Raw genomic sequence first — 13,786 nt, 5'->3', positions numbered from 1 at the left:
ATGACAAACTTTGTTTAGTTCTGAGTGGGTTGTCTTACTTAAGTTACTTCAAATATACTCAACATGAACATAATCACGTTCGATTAATTTAAGTGCTATAATTTTATGGAAGAAAATGTTAATTTTAGTATTACTTGGCCTTCCATTCTGCATTCCTTTTAAATGCTATCATAAAAAAAATTCAACCATTTGAATAAAATTAAGTTTCTGTTTTAGTGAGAGAGGTCTTCAATAATTAACATACACTTCATCTGTGAAATGTCACAAGATAAAGTCTGACTCAAAGTTAAGACAAGTTAATGACTTTGTCTATTTAAAATAAACACAGTAATGATAACTCAGCTAAATCAATTCCATTTTCATGCTGTTGGCAGTTTACAACCTAAATCAAACATGCACACAGATACAAGAACATCAAGTAAACTTCATAATAATCTGTTAGAAACAGGATATACTTTAGGATATTTTGGAGAAAAATAATAAGACTCTCAAAATACTGATTATATAATTACTTATACTTTATTAAATGCCTAAAAAGTATCAGGTTGTAATCAGAGTAGTATAAATATTCAAATAGTGTCAAGCCACTCTACAGAAAAAATTGGGAACTGAGTCTAGGTGGTTGGAAAGCCAAGAGACTCTACTCAAATAGGATTTCTGATTTCTGATTTCTATGGCAGCTCCAAACTACTTCTGTTTTATTTCACTATAAACCCTGCTTTTTCCTAAGACGATAGACATGGTCCACTCTAAAATTTCTTCCCTTACCTAGTAATTTTCTCTGGTCTTCAATACCTGGGAACATTTGAGATATAAAGTAAAGTTTAATCCCTCCCTTTCACTCATAATTTAATAGTGATTTATTAATTGACTACTTATATTCTAGTTACTGTGCTCGGTGCTAGGGGTGTAGTCACCAGGGAACAAGATAGACAGGCCCTTGAACCCATGAATCTTACAGTCTAGTTAGAAATATTGAAAATCAATGGGTTAAACAAGTAACTATACAATAAAAATGGGTGCTAAGACATATAATACTTAGGTGGAAAAGCTTTAGGCAGTTCAGGAGAGTTTATCAAAGAGATTACTTTTAATCTGAAACTTGAATAGTAAGGAGAAGGATGCATGGGAGGAACAACATGAGGACAGGGGGAAAAAAAAAGACTGAAAGGCAGGACACAATATTCCTGTTAGAAGAACAGTAAAATTAAAGGCCATAAAGTAGAAAAGCATTTTAGAGAGTTCCAGGAGTGATAGGATGTCAAAGTGAATGGAACCTTGGCAGGGGAGGAAGGCCAGTTTTAGCTAAGGTAGAAGAAAATGCAGGAGCCCAATAGTGCACGGCCTTGTTAACAATGACAAGAAGAGTAAGGGTAAGCCACTGAAAATCCTTCAGATAAGTGATTTGATGCAATACACTTTAACTCACCCTGGCCAAAGAAGCAGTCAATGAATCACTGCTATAAAAATGATGGAGACTTGGACAGGACAGTTTCAGAGGAGACAGAGAAAAATGAGTGGTTATAAGATGACATTTTGCAGAAGTGCCTCATCATAACCAATTGTACCCTGTGGTACATACATACAATGGAATACTACTCAGCCATAAAAAAAGATGAGCCCTAGTCGGTTTGACTCAGTGGATTGAGCATAGTCCTGCGGACTGAAGGGTCCCAGATATGATTCCAGTCAAGAACACATGCCTGGGTTGCAGGCTCTATCCCCAGTGGAGGGCATGCAGGAGGCAGCCAATCAATGATTCTCTCTCATCATTGATGTTTATTTCTCTCTCTTGTTCTCTCTCTTCCTCTCCAAAATCAATAAAAATATATTAAAAAAGGTGAAATGCTTCCATTTGCAACAACATGGATAGATATTGATAATATCATTCTAAGAAAAGTAAGTCAGACAGAAAAAGTTAAGAACCATATGATTTCACTCATATTCTATATAATAAAAGCCTAATATGCTAAGTGTCTGGGCGACAGGTCGGCGGTTCAACCAATCAAAGCCTAATATGCTAATGATATGCTAAGGCCACTCAACCACTCGCTATGACGTGCACTGACCATCAGGGGGCAGACAGTCGACCAGTTGCTATGATGTGCACTGACCACCAGGAGGCAGATGCTTAATGTAGGAGCTTCCCTCTGGTGGTCAGTGTACTCCCACAGGGGAAGAGCTGCTCAGCCAGAAGCTGGGCTCACGGATGGTAAGTGCAGCTACCACTTCGGGAGCCTCTTTCAACTCCATGGCAGCAGGCCGGGGTGAGAGTGAGTAGCACCTGGCCCTGAATCGGTCTCCTCCCTGGCTGCCTGCCACTGGGCACACTGCTACATTCCCTGAGGGTTCTCGAACTGTGAGAGGGTGCAGGCTGAACTGAGGGAACTATCCCACCCCCTGAGTGCACGAATTTTGTGCACCGAGCCTCCAGTGTGTAATATAAAACTGAAAGCAACAAATGAACAAACAAGACAAACAAAAACTCATAGACACAGACAACAGTATGGTGGATGGATACCACAGGGAAGGGGGTAGGGCTGTACTAAAGGATAAAGGAGGTCAAATGTATGGTGACAGCAGAAGGTTTGACTTTGGGTGGTGGGAACACAATCCAAATATACAGATGATGAATCATAGAGTTGTATACTTGAAACCTATAAAATTTTATTAAGCAATGTCACCCTAATAAATTTAATTTAAAAAATGAGTTATTTTTATGCTAAATGAAATAAGTCAGTAAGAGAAAGACAAAAGCACTTTCTCTAATATGTAGACTCTAATGAACAAAATAAATTAACAAACAAAATAGAAACAGAATCATAAATAAAGAGAATCGACTGACCACAGAGAGAGCGGAGGAAAGTTGGTGGGCTGGGTGAAGAAGATGAGGGGATTAAGCAAACACACACACACACACACACACGGAACTCAGACACAAACAATAGTATTGTGATTAGCAGAGGGAAAGGGGTGGGGTCAGGTAGAATTGGATAAAGGGATGATAAATGTTGATGGAAGGAGATTTGACTTGGGGTGGTTAACACACAATACAATATACAGCTGGTGTATTATAGAATTGTTCAACTGAAACCTATATAATTTTATTAACCAATGTCATCCCAATAAATTCAATTAAAAACAATGAAATTTTGGAAAGGAATTTTTGATCGTACTTGGAGATAAAGAATATAGTGATAACAGGAGTAAAAAATTACTCTCAGTGCATTGGGAGATGGCAGTTATTTGCTGAGACAGGAAAGGCCATTGGGAGACGTATGTGGGGGAGGTGTACAGAGATATGAGGTCAGTTGGTAGGGATGGGAAACCAGGAATTTTATTTTGGAGATGCTATGTTTAGAATACAAATGAGTCTTTCAAGTGAAGATATCTGAGAATAATGAGTTTGGAATTCAGAAGAAAGTTCAAAGGTGGAACAGATCTAAGAATAGAAAGAAAAACTGAAATTTACTCTTCTCAAAGCAGAAAGAAAAATGACTTAAAAAGATAGAGTGCTTTCCCTGAAATGCTTATTACAAGGAAGACAGAAAAATGTCTATTGACTTTTTCAACATGAAGGTCACAGAGGGTGACAACCGTCTTGCTCTGCATGAATAGTACCTGTTTACACTGGTTGTTCTGATGTAATCATTAACAGCACCATTTTTTACTCTAAAATGATTTTTAGTTTGCATGACAAAACTCCCTAGATACAGCTGATATCAACAAAAGCTGTGTTGGTTGTGAGCCGATGGAAGCCAGATTATATTGGGTTGAAGAATAAATAGCAGGTAACAAAACTGAAATCCCCACATGTAGGAAACTCTTGAGATGTTCAGCTGTGAAGAGGAGCAGAATAAAAGTAATAGACAATCTGGAAGGATGTTGTGTTGCAGCAGGGATATTCAAAGCCTGCTTTTATTTTTCAGGGAATGATCTAGCAAAGAGAGAAAGATGGATAATGCAAGGTGAAGGAGATAAGGGTACAAATGGAGGAGTTGGCCATGGACAGAAGTAGGCCAGCTCTTTAAGTAGCAAGAGGGATTACCCTATCTCTTTCGAATCCTTCCCTTCTAACTTAGGTAATTCTCTCATAAACTTTCCATATTTCTCTGTAAGCAACTTACCATGCCATGGCTGTCCACACTTAACAAATGGAAATCTACCGCTATGCTGAACTCTTTGGGATTTCTAGGACTTAGTTATTTAGTCTTTTTTGTACCTTAAATTTAGTCAAATTCATTAGCATAGTGTTTCTTCACAGAAGCGTGATAATTAGTCATTAATGATTTGTTCTCATAGAAATAAACACCTTGGACAGGATTATTGAGGAATTAACATGTCAATGGTTCCTAGAATTTTTCTGCTACGGAATCTATGGATGCAGCCTTAATGCATTCATTTCTAATGACATGTGGTGATCAATGAGGCTTTAACAATTAAAGCAAATTACAAGGTCATACAGAGAGTAAGCCAAAGCTGCAGATAACTGACACATTTAGAGAATGTTGACTTGGGGAGCGATTCATGTGTACAATCTAAATTATATACGGGCCACATGGTGCCGTGCGGGCTCTAGCAAATGAACTGTGAAGACCCCTTTGGAGGGCCACCATACTTCTAATTAGAATGCTTTGAAACTTAACTTTGCTATTGTTATATTCGTTTAAAGTGAAGTATGTTATCTTTAATATATTCTGGTTATATAAAAAGACCATTCTAGGAAAAGCTATTTGCTTATCTTTTCTGAAAAAGTTTGATGTCAACAGACAACTCTTACATATTTTAAAACTGATAATGCACAATTAAAAAAGCAAATATATATGTATGTACCATATTTTCTTTCAAAACTATGGTGATGGATGATAATTTGACTTTGGGTGTTGGGCACACAATGCAGTGTACAGATCATGTATCATGGACAGGTAGGCTTGCAACCTATGTAATCTTATTAATGAATGTCACCTCAATAAATTTAGTTAACTAAAACATAAAAATAAAAAAGAAAGCAAATACAGACTTGGCTTTTGATTCTGACTCCATTCCAATGAACATACAATGAGAATCCACATTAAAGCAATGCATCAGTTATGCTCTGAAACTCCTTTCCACAAAATCACTTTCCATTAATAAAAGAAATGACACTAAATGAAATGGCATTTTCAACTTATGAAAAATTTTCAAAAATATTTATGAGAGAAATTGAATTCTGTTAATTTTCAGAAATGATAATGATGATTATTTTAAATGTTTCTCAAAAGTGAGCTGACATTTACTGACTCAGTAAGTTAATCGCTCTGTGGTGGTCTACTTAAAAAAAAAAGGATGCTATAAAGATTTAATTTGGAATGCCATGTATCTAGCATTTAAAAGTGCATTCATTTCTAATGACATGTGGTTCCCAAATGAAACAGTATTTCAATTTCATGAGATTTAAAATTTACCATTCAACGCTTGTCTACAATATTGGAAGTTACTTTAACTAAAATAACACTAATCTTTGCTTACTTTTATTTATTCATTTTAAAAATATTTTTGTTGGAAGTATTACATATATCCCCTCCTTTCCCCCATTTGACCTCTTCTAGCCTGCCCTCACCCCCTGCCCCAGGCCTTCACCACCCTATTGTCTGTGTTCATGGGTTACGCTTACTTTTACATACACATAAATATTTAAAAGAAAAGTTTTGCAAAACTGTGATTGGAATAACTTTGTGTCTTCTATTTAACAAGACCTTTCTTTATTCTCCGTTTTCTTATATGCAGTATTAAAATTATGAACTATCCACTTTCAGTTTGTTTTCAGTATGTTTACATTAGCAGGGGAGACATAGTTTACCTCTTGTAAAGTTAAAAAAATGAGGCAAATCAGAAAGATAGGCTATGAGTCAAGTTGTATATTAAGCAGCAGAAAGATTCAAGTAATCAGATTTTTAACTCTAAGTCATTTATGCCAGAGTCTCTCTCTTATCAGGGGAAAGCATAAAACAGCATCTAGAGCAAGGCAGAGTTCAGGTCAAATTAAAGAACATGGGTAATCAATGGTTACCTGTTGAAATCTATTTTTATGTTGTGCTAGCCTTTGTTTCCACAGAAGTTGAGTCGCTAAAGAACATACATTTGGATGGCTCAGTAGCTGTCACTGAGTTGTTAAGATTCATTCATCACTTCTTACTAACAGCAAGTATTTGAAACAATTAACCCAACTCTATGATCTCATCTATTTCTAGACTATAACATTATTATATATATATATAATGAGAAGGACTAAGACTTTCGTCTTTTCTGCATTTTGTTTTTAGATCCTGGATATATACGAAAGTACCTGGAAGAGATAGCTTCCCCATAAATGGACATGCACATAGCTGCTGAATGCTGTTTGTGGTGATGTCTGAACCTTTTGCTGATATCACCTAAAGTATTCCCAAACACTAAAAGTTCAGCTGACTTCCAGGCTGAGTATCAGCTGTAGAGTTTTAGTCTTAATTTCCATAGAGTAATGACTAATGCCATGTTTAAGGGAAAAACATGCAAAATTCTGATGTGTAATGGCCATATTAAGTACAACTAAAGCTAGTTCTATGTTCCTCTGCTTTGACTAACAGTATGAACATTAGCAGTAACTTTCTCTGAGATTAATTTCTGTAATTTTGTAATAGGTAATGTTTACTCATGTTCAAGTAAAAAAATGGAAAATATCCAACTTTTTTTTCCCCCTATTTTTTTAAATTAAATCTTTATTGTTCAGATTATTACATTTGTTCCTCTTTTTTCCCCCCCATAACTCCCCTCCTTCCAGTTCCCACCCCACCCTCCGCCCTCACTCCCCACCCACTGTCCTCATCCATAGGTGCACAATTTTTGTCCAGTCTCTTCCCGAATCTCCCACACCCCTTTCCCCCCCAAGAATAGTCAGTCCATTCCCTTTCTATGTCCCTGATTCTATTATAATCACCAGTTCTTTCTGTACATCAGATTATTTATTCACTTGATTCTTAGATTCACTTGTTGATAGATGCATATTTGTTGTTCACAATTTGTATCTTTACCTTTTTCTTCTTCCTCTTCTTAAAGGATACCTTTCAGCATTTCATATAATACTGGTTTGGTGGTGATGAACTCCTTTAGCTTTTCCTTATCTGTGAAGCTCTTTATCTGACCTTCAATTCTGAATGATAGCTTTGCTGGATAAAGTACTCTTGGTTGTAGGTTCTTGCTATTCATCACTTTGAATATTTCTTGCCACTCCCTTCTGGCCTGCAAAGTTTCTGTTGAGAAATCAGCTGACAGTAGTATGGGTATTCCCTTGTAGGTAACTGAGTTTCTTTCTCTTGCTGCTTTTAAGATTCTCTCTTTGTCTTTTGCTCTTGGCATTTTAATTATGATGTGTCTTGGTGTGGTTCTCTTTGGATTCCTTTTGTTTGGGGTTCTCTGCGCTTCCTGGACTTGGAAGTCTATTTCTTTCACCAGGTGGGGGAAGTTTTCTGTCATTATTTCTTCAAATAGGTTTTCAATATCTTGCTCTCTCTCATCTTCTGGTACCTCTATAATTCTGATGTTGGTATGTTTGAAGCTGTCCCAGAGGCTCCTTACACTATCTTCGTATTTTTGGGTTCTTTTTTCATTTTGCTTTTCCGGTTGGGTGTTTTTTGCTTTCTCGCATTTCAAATCTTTGACTTGATTCTTGCGCTCCTCTGGTCTGCTGTTGGGAGTCTGTATAATATTCTTTATTTCAGTCAGTGTATGCTTACTTTCTAGATGGTCCTTTATCACACCATCGAGGGTCTCATTAGATTTCCTGTACATCTCATCAAGTTTATCGACAGACTCTAGAAGCCTCTTGAGAGACCTCAAAAGTGTGGTTCTGAACTCAATATCCTCCCTTAATAGTTTTGTCCTGTTTCTTTGTCTCCGCATTTTTTACGCTTTCTTGGTACACCCCCTAGTGGTCTTTGTGCGAAGTCTTGTTGTAGTTAAGCCTTGATTGTTGTAGTTAATACTAGAGGGATTTAACCTCCAGGCCAACTGGCTGTGATAATCAGCTGTGTCTGCAGTGGAAGAACTTGTGTCCTCTAGGGAAGTGCTAATCTAGCCTTTGCCTGATCCGGCAAATGCCTCTGTGCAGGGCTTGGGCGGGGCGGGTCCCAGGGGATCAACAGGGCGGAGGAGGGAGCAGTTATGGCTGCTCTCAGTCCGTCCCCAGGGGCTCTGCCTCTCTGTCCCAGCAACAGCTGCAAACCTTGGAGGGACCATAGCCAGACAGTCCTGCTTCTCCCGTTTGAGTCTGGGTCCCTAGAGACTCGCCCACCCGGATCTGGAGCTCAGAGTCTGAGGCTCCCTCCGGATTGAAACAGACAACCTCGCCCTCAGCCACCAGCCCGCGCCGCGCGCACTCAGCACCTTAGTATTTTACTTCAGCACTGCGCCTCCTCTGATTCTCGGTTCCTCCTAGTTGTAGAACTTCCACTCAGCCAGCCTTCCTGTGGTTCTGGATGATGTCCATTCCGTCTTTTAGTTGTATTTTTGAAGTGGTTGTTCAAGGCAGCAAACTCCTGCGTTAACCTATGCCGCCATCTTGGTTTTCTCGGAAAATATCCAACTTTTAAATGAATAATTATTTTAACTTGTGTTTTAAAATAGTTTCTAAAAGGTAACTGGTAATCAATTTATTGGAGTATTTGAATAAATTGAATTTAAATTCTAACTGTAAAATGCTTAATTACTAATTGAATTCAATGACCTATGTAAATTACATTTTAGAAGTCTATTTTCCAAACTTAAATGACAAAATTTCACTCCTATTCACTGTTTTGTGTTGATTGAATATATACTATTGGGAGAGCAGTAAAAAAAAAAAAAATAGGTTGCCCTAACCTGTTTGGCGCAGTGGATAGAGCGTCGACCTGCGGACTCAAGGGTCCCAGGTTTGATTCCAGTCAAGGGCATGTGCCTTGGTTGTGGGCACATCCCCAGTAGGGGGTGTGCAGGAAGCAGCTGATCGATGTTTCTCTCTCATTGATGTTTCTAACTCTCTATCCCTATCCCTTCCTCTCTGTAAAAAATCAATAAAATATATTTTAAAAAATAGGTTTATGTAAGAGGGATATTTTGCCTGTTCTATAAATATTTTATAGTCAAAACCAATTGTTCATTCTTTATTTTGTTCAAGTTGAAGTAAAATCATTATTCCAATGGCATGTTTTTCTTGACACTACTGACAGTTGTTAATAAAAAGATTAATGCAATAATGTGCACATTTCATTAGAGAAAAGAAACCTTTATTTTTTTTAGAAAGTGGTTAAATGGTTTCTTTCTTTCCTTTTCCACTTCACTGATTTTCCAGCACTCTGAGCCAAGCAGTCCTGCTCTGCTTGACACATATCAAGTCCTTAGCTTTATTATTAACATCTTCAAAAGAAGTGCAAAACTTTGATGCTTACTGCTGTAACAATATTCTAATGGTCCCTGTTCATATATACATATGAACAGGGACAATTAGATAACTTATATATAAAACAATTTCTTTGTGTGTATATGTGTGCATATCTAAAATAAAATATTTATAATTTTCCTTTCAGACTGCTCTTTGTTTTAAATATATAATTTGCTGCATTTTAATATTTTCTACCACTCAAAGAGGTAAAAAGTTTATGGTTTACAGTGTGAAGATGAAATTATTTATCATTCTTCAGCATTGTGCACCATACTTTAAGTAATACAGTTATCTGTTGTATGATTTAAGTCATAGAAAGACAAACAAAATGAAATTATTTACACCATGTAATCTAATATTGCATGAATTTTTGAGCACATTATAAATACTTAAGTAAATATTATATATATTAATTTCTATTTTCTTCTTAGAAGCAGTTCAATAACCCACTCAGAACCAAAATTAAAATACTTATAAATACTGTGGTTTAAATTAAACTGCTAAGTGTTATAAACTGTTTACTGATTATTTTTGTGTTTATATCCAAAGGCAGATATTTATCTTATTTTCTCTTGTAGAAATAGTTATCTTGTCTATTCCACATTATTTTAGCTGGTCTCTCTTCTTCCTAGGTGCAAAGCTAAAAACACGACTCCTTTGCCATTAGGTGTGTGCACATGATTGAGTTCTGGCCAACAGAATGCCATGAGAAGTGAGTTAGGCCACTTCTGGGCCTACCCCACTGAACCATCCACTCATGTTCTGCCATATTTACTAGAGGACACTCATGTTTTCAGCCCCCACACATGGCACATTTAATCTAACATAACTTAAATAAGGTTAAATAAATATGAACTCTTTACAAAGATATGGCCAGAGGGTAGGAAAGCCACATGGATAATGTAATATTCTAAGACCACAAAATAGTTACTCTGATACCATTTTTACATCTACAGGCTTCTAGGAAGAAAAAAGTTATCAGAACTTGGGAGAGAGAGCCATTGGCCAAGACCCTAGACATTCCCTAGAGGGACTGAGTCAGCCTCTGGGATACCAGACAAGGCCAAGAGAACACCATTTGCTTATCATTTGTCAAAATCCTGACATGATTTGCTTCACCCTTGAAGTTCCTGCTAGTGTTCCCCAGTGACTGAACCCCCCTGGGAGCCAGAGGATAAGGGAACTTGTATTGTTTTTCTAGGACTGCCTCAACAACATCCCACAAATTGGGCAGCTTAAGTAAATAAAATGTATTGCCTGACTCACAATTTTGCAAGATAGAAATTCAAGATCAAGGTGTTGGCAGAATTGGTTCCTTCTGAGGAGTGTGAGGGAAGGATCTGTTTCAGGTCTCTCTCCATGGCTTATAGATGGCCACCTTCTTCTTGTGTCTTTACACTGTCTTCCCTCTGTGTGTGGCTTTCTTTGTGTCTTCATCTCCCCTTTACATAAGGATATCGGTCCTATTGGGTAAGGGCCCACACCAATAACCTCAGTTTAACTTGATTACTCCTTTAAAGACGCTTATCTCAAAATAGGTAAGGTCTCATTCTGAGAGAGTGAGAGTTAGAATTTCAAAACAGAGCCCACTAATGTAATCTATACGAGTCAATTACAAGGGACCAAGGCAGAGAGGAAGACACTGTGGAGCGGATCTCCAGAGGTGCAGAAATTTAGAGTCTATTATATACCGTAGCTTAGCATACCCTGTTAAGAAAAGTGAATACTCATTTGGTCCTGATATCTGAACTCTTACTTAAAAATTCTCCAGTAGGTCAATATTGCATATAATGTAGTTCATAGTTCTTAATGTGGCACTCAATGTCCAATACTAACTGACTATCTTTGTACTTCCAATCTTTTCCTCACTCTTTCCTACCTAAATGGTCTCAAATATACCTTATTTCCTTCTTCTTCTCCTTTGATATTATTACTGACTTAAGAAACATCCTTCTATCATCATTTAACAGAAATAATGTAGTGTAGTACAGGCTTTGTATCCATTTCTATATCACTTGAGAGAATGTGTGGGTTTCATTGTTACAGGTCAGTCATCTTAAATCTCATTTACTGTTCACATAACCACTATCCTCTTTTAAAAATCTCACCATAATTTATTACACATCTACAAAATTATACATAAACAGTAATTGATAAATGGTTTTCTCAAGGGTAACGGAAGATGTTTCTCATTTGTCCTAGTTTATTTGCTTCTGTACAGATCTTAGTTCAGGAACTGCCTACCCCCAAACAAAGGGCCAAACCAAAAAAATCACCATGAGACAGCTCTAAGAGAATGGATAGAGTTTATGCAATTTACTTATAATTCAGGATGTAGACCATGGAGCTTAAGATTAAGGAAGTGAAGGGATTTTTTAAATGCATGGATGCATTTTTAATGGTAGGCACTTAAAAAAACTTTAAAGTCCCATATTTGAGGAGGTAGAAAGAACCTAATTTATTTCTATCTTTGTTCTCCTCAAGAATACAGGTAGATGTTAATTAAGACTTAAAATATAATCTATATAATAAAAGGGTAATATGCTAATTAGACTGGACATCTTCTGGATGTCCTTCTGGACAAAGCCACGGTGGCAGGGGCTGAGGCAGAGGTGGTTAGGGGCGATCAGGCTGGCAGGGGAGGGAAGTTAGGGGCGATCAGGCTGTCAGGGGAGTAGTTAGGGGCAATCAGGCTGGCAGGGGAGGGCAGTTAGGGGAGATCAGGCCAGTAGGGGAGGGCAGTTGGCTAACAAGAAAGATGTCTACTTTCTCCTAGTCTCAGCTTCCAAATATGCAAAATGAGTGTTTTGGACTGAATTATGTCTCCCCAAAATTCATATGTTGAAGTCCAAACCCTCAGTACTTCAGAATGTGGCTGTGTTTGAAGACAGAGCCTTCAAAGGAATAATAAGTAAAATGCGGTCATTAGGTGAACACTTATCCAACATGACTGATGTCCTTATAAGAAGAAAATAGGACACAAATACACATTGAGGAATATTATGTGAAGACACAGAGAGAACACAGTCATCTACAAGCCAAGGAGAGAGGCCTCGGAAAAAAACAACCCTGCCAATACCTTCATCTTAGACTAAATTTCTGTTGTTTAAGCCACATAGTCTGTGGTAGGTTGTGAAGCAGCCCAGCCTAATCAACACAATGGGCATTAGGGCATTATGAGTTTCCTGATGATTAGATACAGTTATGTGTTTGTAAAGCATCTGGCACATGGTGGTTAATTAATGTTCTTGATGCTGTTAGTTTTGTTTAGTGGGCAGGTAATTTATAATCCTTGTATTTATTTTATCTTGAACATACACAGGCTCTTTTAGGATAGAAAATAAGAAATCAAATTATATTTTCTATAATTGGTCAGAAGGCACATGACTTAAAAGTTATTCATAGGTTTTGGAGTAAGATTAGCCGAACTGTGCTGTTTTCTGTTATTTTCAGCATTTAATCCCTTTATCTTTAATTTTGCATCAGGGAATTTGGTTAGTAATTAAATTTTCTTTTTGAAACAAAAAATTCATATATGTAATATAATTACTAATGGACACAAAGTTGGTGTATAATAAACTGTAACTATAATTGCTGTGTTCTCATTTATTTTTTAAACCTTTTCCAACACACCCCAGGCCAGACAGCTTCTTCTGGTGCACCCCTCTGCCTCTCCCATCACCTCTCATTTGCCTTTCAGTTTCCTGGAGGAGCCAAAATATCTTTTGTGACATGATTCCTACTGCTGCCCCAGTGCTTTTACACCTGCTTCCCCCAAGACAGTGGCAGTGTCTGAGCTGAGAAATTATTACCTAGGCAGATAGCGTTTCCCATAATGCATTGCCCCCGACAATAGTTACTAGTGAAGTGAAAATGCTAAGCAAATAAGCGTTAAGGGTTCTGTGTCCATGTCTTGAGTTAAGCAGAGCATGTCAGATTTTAGTAAACAGGATTACAGAGATCTTAAAATGCTCATGCACATTATCATTCGTCAGGAGAGGTAGATGTCAAGTAGCCTTTCCTCAATTTTGTTGATAATAAACTGTTTGTGTTTTTTTTTTGGTCAATTTTCTTAAGAATCTGTATTTTAGACAACAAGATTTAGGTAGTTCTGGTCTAAGGAAGGTAAAATGTCCTTAGAACCTTTTCTTTAACTTCTTTTCCCAGTTTTCATTTTGGCCTCTTTACTTTTTTCTTTATTGGTGTTAAGTAGATAATAACTTTTCTTATACAATAATATATTGTCATAACCAAATAATTTACTTCAATCTACATAGTAGATAAGGATGGAGGTGTTTTAAAGCATCACTTAAAGGTGGAAGAGGCAAAACACATAACAAAAAGACACTAAAT

General features: G+C 37.2%; 1 protein-coding gene across 1 annotated transcript in view; it reads right to left on the bottom strand.

Moving 5' to 3' along the window:
* The window catches only part of EYS (eyes shut homolog), a 1,239,289-nt gene that overhangs the window by 509,312 nt on the left and 716,191 nt on the right, over window positions 1–13,786 (bottom strand).

This window comes from Myotis yumanensis, unplaced genomic scaffold, assembly GCF_028538775.1.
Source record: "Myotis yumanensis isolate MYYU_CA2020_CCGP unplaced genomic scaffold, mMyoYum1.0.hap1 SCAF_6, whole genome shotgun sequence".
Classification (NCBI taxonomy): Eukaryota; Metazoa; Chordata; class Mammalia; order Chiroptera; family Vespertilionidae; genus Myotis; species Myotis yumanensis.
The sequence above is the reverse complement of the archived record's forward strand: the minus strand, read 5'-3'. Positions and strand labels throughout refer to the sequence as shown.